The 9,204-nt window shown below is 45.4% G+C and overlaps 1 long non-coding RNA gene across 1 annotated transcript in view; it reads left to right on the top strand.

Annotated features, from left to right (window-relative positions):
* The window catches only part of LOC130284713 (uncharacterized), a 49,542-nt gene extending 40,906 nt beyond the window's left edge, over window positions 1-8,636 (top strand). The window contains exon 3 of the long non-coding RNA XR_008847126.1: window positions 8,216-8,636. This is a non-coding gene — a long non-coding RNA (uncharacterized LOC130284713). The remainder of the gene's footprint in view (window positions 1-8,215) is intronic.
* The last annotated feature ends 568 nt before the right edge of the window (window positions 8,637-9,204 follow it).

Genomic DNA, 9,204 nt, shown 5'->3' on the forward strand with positions numbered 1-9,204 from the left:
ACAGCCATCACTCCAGACATAAAATATGGTAGGAACACTTACGTACAGCTATAGAACCTGTTGCTATTGATTACAGGGGTAAAAAGTAGTGACAGGTTCCTTTTAATAGTTACCCCCATATAGTAATTGTAGGTTTCTCACTTAATAGTTGGCCCCCATGTAGTTGTTGTAGATCCCTTTCAGATGGGCCTACAACTATATGGGGGCAACTATTAGCACAGAGAGGCCTACAACAACTATATTGGGGCAACTATTAGCACAGAGGAGCCTATGACAATTATATGTGGGCAACTATTAGCACAGAGGGGCCTACAACAACTATATGCGGCAAATTGGCCTCTCTGTGCTAATATGATCCCCCATAGAACTGTTGTAGGCTCCTCTGTGTTGCCAATAGTTGCCCCAGGGCCCATATATTATGGGCCACAAACCCCAGGCATATTGCCCCTGGCAGCAGGCCACAGCCATCTACCACTGCCATTTATTTGCTTCAGCTGTGTCCCACAGATATGAAGTGACAGTGTGACTGACTGTACAGAATAGTCAGTCAGTGTATAGTGTTACTCATGTATGAGTTAAGCCGGGTGCCACCGGCTGAAACGCATCACCTCCACGATTGTCTTGTGTCCTGCTTGCATGAAATAAACCGCATATCTGTTGGAATAACTGCGCTGGACTTCCTTCTTCTTGATTACGTATCGGTGAATCCGCACCTGTCCAAGCTGCAGTTGGTCCGTTGTGGGAGAGCTGATTTTGCTTGTTTCTACCAAAGTTGTTCTATATACAATCAGCTCTAACATATAAAAAAAAATCAAGATAGGTACTCTTTAACTTTTCTAATATACTTCATTAGAAAATTTTATTTCCTTTTTATAGAAATCATGGCTTATAAAATCATGGCTTTGTCCAAGCTAAAGCACAGGCCTGGACAAAGTCCAGTAAGTGAGGGTGGGCCAGCACTCCTCTGTGCTCTCTCCTGTCTTATAGGACTCCTCTGTGCTCTTTCCTGTCTGATAGCACTCCCCTGTGCTCTCTCCTGTCTAATAGTACTCCTCTGTGCTCTCTCCTGTCTGATAGTACTCCCCTGGGCTCTCTCCTGTCTGAGAGCACTCCTCTGTGCTCTCTCCTGTCTAATAGGACTCCTCTGTGCTCTCTCCTGTCTGATAGTACTCCCCTGTGCTCTCTCCTGTGTGGTAGCACATTTCTATGCTCTCTCCTGTCTAATAGCACTCTTTTGTGCTATCTCCTGTCTGATAGCACTCCTCTGTGCTCTCTCCTGTCTGATATTACTCCTCTGTGCTCTCTCCTGTCTGATAGTACTCCTCTATGCTCTGTCCTGTCTGATAGTACTCCTCTGTGCTCTCTCCTGTCTGATAGCACTCCTCTGTGCTCTCTCCTGTCCTATCAGACACAATAGAGAGCACAGAGAAGTACTAGCCCACCTTCATTTACTGGACTTTGTCCATGCCTGTGCTTCAGCTTGGACAAAGCCATGATTTCTATAAAAATTTTATAAAAATTTCTTATTAAGTATATTAGAAAAGTTAATGTTTTGCCAAGATGTACAACATATTAAAAGTTTTTGAATCCGATAGTGCCCATTTAAGGGATTGGCCCTCTTAGTTCCAGTGAAGGGAAATCTTAATGCTTTTGCATACTTAGACATTTTGGAAGATTGTATACTTCTAACTTTTTTAGTTGGGTTCGACCCTTTTCTATTCCAGGATGGCTGTGCTCCAGTGCACAAAGCAAGGTCCATAAAGGCGTAGATGGGTTAGTTTGGTATGGGAAAAACCTGACTGGCTTTCACAGAGCCCTGACTTCTACTCCAGGTAACGCCTTTGGGATAAAATAAAACAGATTCTGAGCCAAGCCCTCTTATCCAATATCCGTGCCTGACCTAAAAAATGCTGTTGTGGAAGAATGGGCAAAAAATCCCACAAACACACATAAAATTTTAAAAGTTCTTCCTAGAAGATTGGAAGCGGTCATAATTGCAAACAGGGACAAATTAATATTCTGAATTGTCCGGGGAGCAGAAAAAGTCCTACAAGTTTTGCTCCAGGTGCTTACTTCCGTCCGCTGCCTGTCTCGAAAGTATATCTTTCGAGATGAGAGGGGGCAGGTGCTAGTCAAAAACATCATATGCAGAAACATTCACACCCACGCACGATGCCCAATAGCTGCACATCAGCAATCTTCTGCAGCTATTAGTTATCATGTGCAGGCCTAGTTTCACCCGCACGCAATGATAGTAACTGGCTCAAACCCCCTCTCGTCTTGAAAGGTATACTTACGAGATGGGCAGAGGGCAGAAGTAAACACCAAGTAGAACCTTTTCTTCTCCCTGGACAATCCCTTTAAGGCCCCTTTCACACTGCAGGCATGCCCCGCCAAACTTTTTCAGTTTGATGGCCTTAATTTTGACGGGTCATATCGGCCAATAACAGATCCCGATGGATCCCACTATAGTCAATGGGGTCTGTCGGTCGCCATTATTTTCGGAGAGAAAATCCAGAGAAAGATGGTGCAAGCACAATTTTTTTCTACGGCTTTTCTCGATCCTAAAATAACGGGCTTCACACTGCTGGAGACAACTGGCAGTGTGAATGTAGCCTAAGACCATTGTAACTTGTAAAACTGTACACTGAATAGCCAGTTTATTTGACACACCTGACCTTTCAGTGTAAATCCACACTAGAATGAGAAAATGGAGTGATCTGAGTGAGTTTTAACCCCTTAAGGACCGAGCCCTTTTTCACCTTAAGGACCGGAGCGTTTTTTGCAATTCTGACCACTGTCACTTTAAACATTAATAACTCTGGAATGCTTTTAGTTATCATTCTGATTCCGAGATTGTTTTTTCGTGACATATTCTACTTTAACTTAGTGGTAAAATTTTATGGTAACTTGCATCCTTTCTTGGTGAAAAATCACCAAATTTGATGAAAAAAATGAAAATTTTGCATTTTTCTAACTTTGAAGCTCTCTGCTTGTAAGGAAAATGGATATTCAAAATATATTTTTTTGGGGTTCACATATACAATATGTCTACTTTATGTTTGCATCATAAAATTTATGAGTTTTTACTTTTGGAAGACACCAGAGGGCTTCAAAGTTCAGCAGCAATTTTGACATTTTTCACAAAATTTTCAAACTCGCTATTTTTCATGGACCAGTTCACGTTTGAAGTGGATTTGAAGGGCCTTCATATTAGAAATGCCCCATAAAAGACCCCATTATAAAAACTACACCCCCCAAAGTATTCAAAATGACATTCAGTAAGTGTATTAACCCTTTAGGTGTTTCACAGGAATAGCAGCAAAGTGAAGGAGAAAATTCAAAATCTTCATTTTTTACACTCGCATTTTCTTGTAGACCCAATTTTTGAATTTTTGAAAGGGGTAAAAAGGAGAAAATTTTTACTTGTATTTGAAACCCAATTTCTCTCGAGTAAGCACATACCTCATATGTCTATGTTAATTGTTCAGCGGGCGCAGTAGAGGGCTCAGAAGGGAAGGAGCGTCAAATGGTTTTTGGGGGGCATGTCACCTTTAGGAAGCCCCTATGGTGCCAGAACAGCAAAAAAACACACATGGCATACCATTTTGGAAACTAGACTCCTCAGGGAACGTAACAAGGGGTAAAGTGAACCTTAATACCCCACAGGTGTTTCACGACTTTAGCATATGTAAAAAAAATATATATTTTTTTTACCTAAAATGCTTGGTTTCCCAAAAATTTTACATTTTTAAAAAGTGTAATAGCAGAAAATACCCCCCAAAATTTGAAACCCAATTTCTCCCGATTCAGAAAACACCCCATATGGGGGTGAAAATTGCTCTGCTGGCGCACTACAGGTCTCAGAAGAGAAGGAGTCACATTTGGCTTTTTGAAAGCAAATTTTGCTCTGGGGGCATGCCGCATTTAGGAAGCCCAAATGGTGCCAGAACAGCAAAAAAAAAAACACATGGCATACCATTTTGGAAACTAGACCCCTCGGGGAACGTAACAAGGGGTAATGTGAACCTTAATACCCTACAGGTGTTTCACGACTTTTGCATATGTGAACATTTTTTATTTTTTTTTACCTAAAATGCTTGGTTTCCCAAAATTTTTACATTTTTAAAAAGGGTAATAGCAGAAAACACCCCCCAAAATTTGAAGCCCAATTTCTCCCGATTCAGAAAACACCCCACATGGGGGTGAAAAGTGCTCTGCTGGAGCACTACAGGTCTCAGAAGAGAAGGAGTCACGTTTGGCTTTTTGAAAGCAAATTTTGCTCTGGGGGCATGCCGCATTTAGGAAGCCCCTATGGTGCCAGGACAGCAAAAAAAAAACACATGGCATACCATTTTGGAAACTAGACCCCTCGGGGAACATAACAAGGGGTTAAGTGAACCTTTATACCCCACAGGTGTTTTATGACTTTTGTATATGTAAAAAAAAATTTTTTTTTTTACCTAAAATGCTTGTTTTCCCAAAAATTTTACATTTTTAAAAAGGGTAATAGCAAAAAATACCCCACAAAATTTGAAGCCCAATTTCTCCCGAGTACGGCGATACCCCATATGTGGCCCTAAACTGTTGCCTTGAAATACGACAGGGCTCCAAAGTGAGAGTGCCATGCGCATTTGAGGCCTAAATTAGGGATTGCATAGGGGTGGACATAGGGGTATTCTACGCCAGTGATTCCCAAACAGGGGGCCTCCAGCTGTTGTAAAACTCCCAGCATGCCTGGACAGTCAGTGGCTATCTGGCAATACTGGGAGTAGTTGTTTTGCAACAGCTGGAGGCTCCGTTCTGGAAACAGTGGCGTACCAGACGTTTTTCCTTTTTATTGGGGAGGGGAGGGGGGCTGTGTAGGGGTATGTGTATATGTAGTGTTTTTTACTTTTTATTTTATTATGTGTTAGTGTAGTGTAGTGTTTTTAGGGTACAGTCACACGAGCGGGGGTTCACAGTAGTTTCTCGCTGGCAGTTTGAGCTGCGGCAGAAAATTTGACGCAGCTCAAACTTGCAGCCGGATACTTACTGTAATCCTCCGCCCATGTGAGTGTACCCTGTACGTTCACATTGGGGGGGGGGAACATCCAGCTGTTGCAAAACTACAACTCCCAGCATGGACGGTCTATCAGTGCATGCTGGGAGTTGTAGTTTTGCAACCGCTGGAGGCTCCGTTTTGGAAACAGTGACGTACCAGACGTTTTTCATTTTTATTGGGGAGGGGAGGGGGGCTGTGTAGGGGTATGTGTATATGTAGTGTTTTTTACTTTTTATTTTATTTTGTGTTAGTGTAGTGTAGTGTTTTTAGGGTACAGTCGCATGGGCGGGGGGTTCACAGTAGTTTCTCGCTGGCAGTTTGAGCTGCGACAGAAAATTTGCCGCAGCTCAAACTTGCAGCCGGATACTTACTGTAATCCTCCGCCCATGTGAGTGTACCCTGTACATTCACATTGGGGGGGGGGGGGGAACATCCAGCTGTTGCAAAACTACAACTCCCAGCATGTACGGTCTATCAGTGCATGCTGGGAGTTGTAGTTTTGCAACAGCTGGAGACACACAGGTTGTGAAACACCGAGTTTGGTAACAAACTCAGTGTTTTGCAACCAGTGTGCCTTCAGCTGTTGCAAAAGCTACAACCCCCAGCATGTACGGACAGCGGAAGGGCATGCTGGGTCTTGTAGTTATGCAACAGCCGGAGGCATACTACATTGGCTGGGGATGCTGGGGATTGTAGTTATGCAACAGCTGGAGACACACTGGTTTACTACTTAACTCAGTGTGCCTTCAGCAGTTGCAAAACTACAACTCTCAGCAGTCACCGACAGCCAACGGGCATGCTGGGAGTTGTAGTTATGCAACCACCAGATGCACCACTACAACTCCCAGCATGCACTTTAGCTGATTGTGCAAGCTGGGAGTTGTAGTTACACAACAGCTGAAGGTACACTTTTTCATAGAAAGAATGTGCCTTCAGCTGTTGCAAAACTACAAGTCCCAGCATGCCCATAAGGGCATGCTGGGAGTTGTGGTGGTCTGCCTCCTGCTGTTGCATAACTACAGCTCCCAGCATGCCCTTGTTGCATGCTGGGAGCTGTTGCTAAGCAACAGCAGGAGGCTGTCACTCACCTCCAACGATCCAGCAGCACAGGTCAGTCCCTCGTCGTCTCCGCCGCCGCCGCTGCTCCTGGGGCCCCGATCCCAACAGGGGCGCCGGGGATCGGGGTCCCCAGCACCGGGGGTCGTCTTCCCGCACCCGCTCACGTCCTCCGGAAGAGGGGCGGAGCGGGTTGCGGGAGTGACACCCGCAGCAGGCGCCCTGATTCGTCGGCCGGTAATCCGGCCGACGAATCAGGGCGATCGTGAGGTGGCACCAGTGCCACCTCACCCCTGCTGCCTCTGGCTGTTCGGGGCCGTCTCTGACGGCCCCGATCAGCCAGTAATTCCGGGTCATCGGGTCACTGGAGACCCGATTGACCCGGAATCTGCCGCAGATCGCTGGACTGAATTGTCCAGCGATCTGCGGCAATCGCCGACATGGGGGGACATAATGACCCCCCTGGGCGATATGCCGGGATGCCTGCTGAACGATTTCAGCAGGCATCCGGCTCCGGCTCCCCTCCGGCTAGCGGTGGGGGCCGGAAATGCTCAGGGCGTATCCATACGCCCTCGGTCCTTAAGGACTTGGAAACGGGGGCGTATGGATACGCCCTATGTCCTTAAGGGGTTAAAGAACCCTGGTCAAAGGTACTAGACTAGCCGTGGTTAGTATTTCATAAAATGGATTTTCTCATGCAACAATGTAGAACAGTGTTTCCCAACCTTTTTCGGCTTGGGGCACCCCTCTGAATTTTTTTTTTCCGCGAGGCACCCCTATCGAAGTTGCAAAAAAAAAGAGGGAAAAGGCTGCAATGCACAATATCTATTTATCTATGGGTGTGTAGATTACAGTGCTGCTTTATACAGCTACTCACAAATTACGTCTTCTCTAATCAGCGTAGTTCCCTTTTCTTCTCCATCTGGTCCAGGCCATCATCGCCACAATTGTTCACCATTTCACTGTTAAACCTGCAAAACAAACCTATTAGGCTCCGCACTTTTCCAGCATCAGCCTCTAGATTCCCCTGGGGCATAAAGGTGTAAAGGGGTAACAGAGGGGTGTAGAAAGGTGTACATGGTTGACAGAGGGGTGTAGGGGGTGGCAGAGGGGTGTAGAGGAGTGTACATGGGTGGCAGAGGGGTGTAGAGGAGTGAACATGGGTGACAGGGGGATGGACAGGGGTGACAGAGGGGTGGCCAAGGTGGACATTGATGACAGGAGGGTGGACCTGGTGGTCAGAGGGGTGGACAAGGGGATAAAAGATGGGTGGACAGGAGTGACAGAGTGAATAGGGGTGGACATGGGTGACAGAGGGGTGGACTGGGGGGTGGTCAGAGGGGTGTTAACATGGGTAACAAGGGGATGGACAGGGGTGACAGAGTGGTGGACATGGATGACAGGAGGTGGACATGGGAGACAGGGGGGGGGGACAAGGATGACAAGGGGCATAAAAGAGGTGTCAATAGGGGGGTGAACATGGGTGACAGGGGGTAGACTGGGGGGTGAACATGGTTGACTGAGTAGACTGGGGGGTGGACAGGGGGGTCAACATGGGTGACAGGAGGATGGACAGGGGTGACAGAGGGGTGGCCAAGATGGACATGGATGTCAGGAGGGTGGACACGGGGGGTGGGGGTGGACAAGGGGGATAAAAGAGGGGTGACATAGGGACAGAGGGGGGAATATGGTGGTGAACATGGGTGACAGGAATGGACAAGGGGTGGACAAGGATAACAGAAGGGTGAACGGGTGAACATGGATGAAGGGGGGAGGGAGACAGGGTTGAGAAGGGATAACGGGGGTGGAAAGGGTACAGTACTTGCAAGCCGGCACGGGAATCCGGCGTAGCTTCCACGGCCAGTTCTTCTCCTCTCAGGCAGGGAACCATGTGTGCACAGTGCACAAGCTTCCCTTCCCCCCTGCGGCACCGTGAGTCACAGGCATGCAGGCCAGGGCGGGAAATAAAAAAAATCAATAAATAAATTTGACGGCAAAATCCCACAGAAAATTGGTTCAGAAAATTTGAAGAAAAACATCTATTGAAGGGTGATCCAGTGATTTTTCACTTATCCTTTGTGTAATATGTAAACACAGCATTTTTTTCTATTTTAGCACAAATCCGCAACTTATTAAAATGTCGAAAAGAAAAAGGGTCTGAAAACTTTTCGAGAGCATTGTATATCTATCCTAACATAAAAACCTAAAACTATAAGGGCAGAATAGATGGACCATTACGTAGGGCAGAATGGACCAAAGGGTAATGGCCAACGTGAAAGCAAGAAACCCATTAGGAGCAACATTAGGCCAGAAAGATTTGTCACTGGAAGGGTTGACAGAGAAGGATCTAAGCCCCACCATATAGGGAAGGTAAAGAACTGCTTCCAGAAGAAGCGAGGAGAAAAATTAGTGACTGAAGATTGCAGGAATCCAGGGCCATGTCGATGTCATATGGAAAAAAAAGGCACACTGTAATCGGGAACAGAATAACATCCAAAGTACACTTGGAAATGTGAAGATCTGTCTATCACTCTAATGTCACTGCTTTTGTTTTTTTATGTTTGCTTAAGTTCTTGTATACCTTCTCTCATAATAGACTTATAATTTGTAAGAATATGCTACCCTGTTAAATTTAATAAAAAATACATTTAAAAAACAAAGAAGCAGATAGCAGCCAGGAGGTGCTGGGTATGGCATGGGCCTGGCTTTCACCATACACACTCAGAAAGTGGTTAAAGATTGTAATTATTCCTCCCCCATCCCTTTCGCTATTCTCAAGAATAAGCATATATAAATTTTTCCTGATAAATTTTACATTTATAACTGTCCACCATTTTTGTAGCCAGTCTTTAGACATCTTGTTAGAAGGGAGGACTCCAGAACTGGACACATTAGGATAGATTTATCAAAACCTGTGTAAAGGAAAAGTTGACTAGTTGCCCATAGCAACCAATCAGATCGCTTCTTTTATTTTTCAGATTCCCTTTTAAAAATAAAATAGGCAACCTGATTGGCTGGACAGGATTTAATAAATCTACCTCAGTATGGGGTTATAGTAGAGCCCTTCACAATGGGATCACGATTGCTCTCTACTTATTACAGTA

This window comes from Hyla sarda, chromosome 1, assembly GCF_029499605.1.
Source record: "Hyla sarda isolate aHylSar1 chromosome 1, aHylSar1.hap1, whole genome shotgun sequence".
In the NCBI taxonomy this organism is placed as follows: Eukaryota; Metazoa; Chordata; class Amphibia; order Anura; family Hylidae; genus Hyla; species Hyla sarda.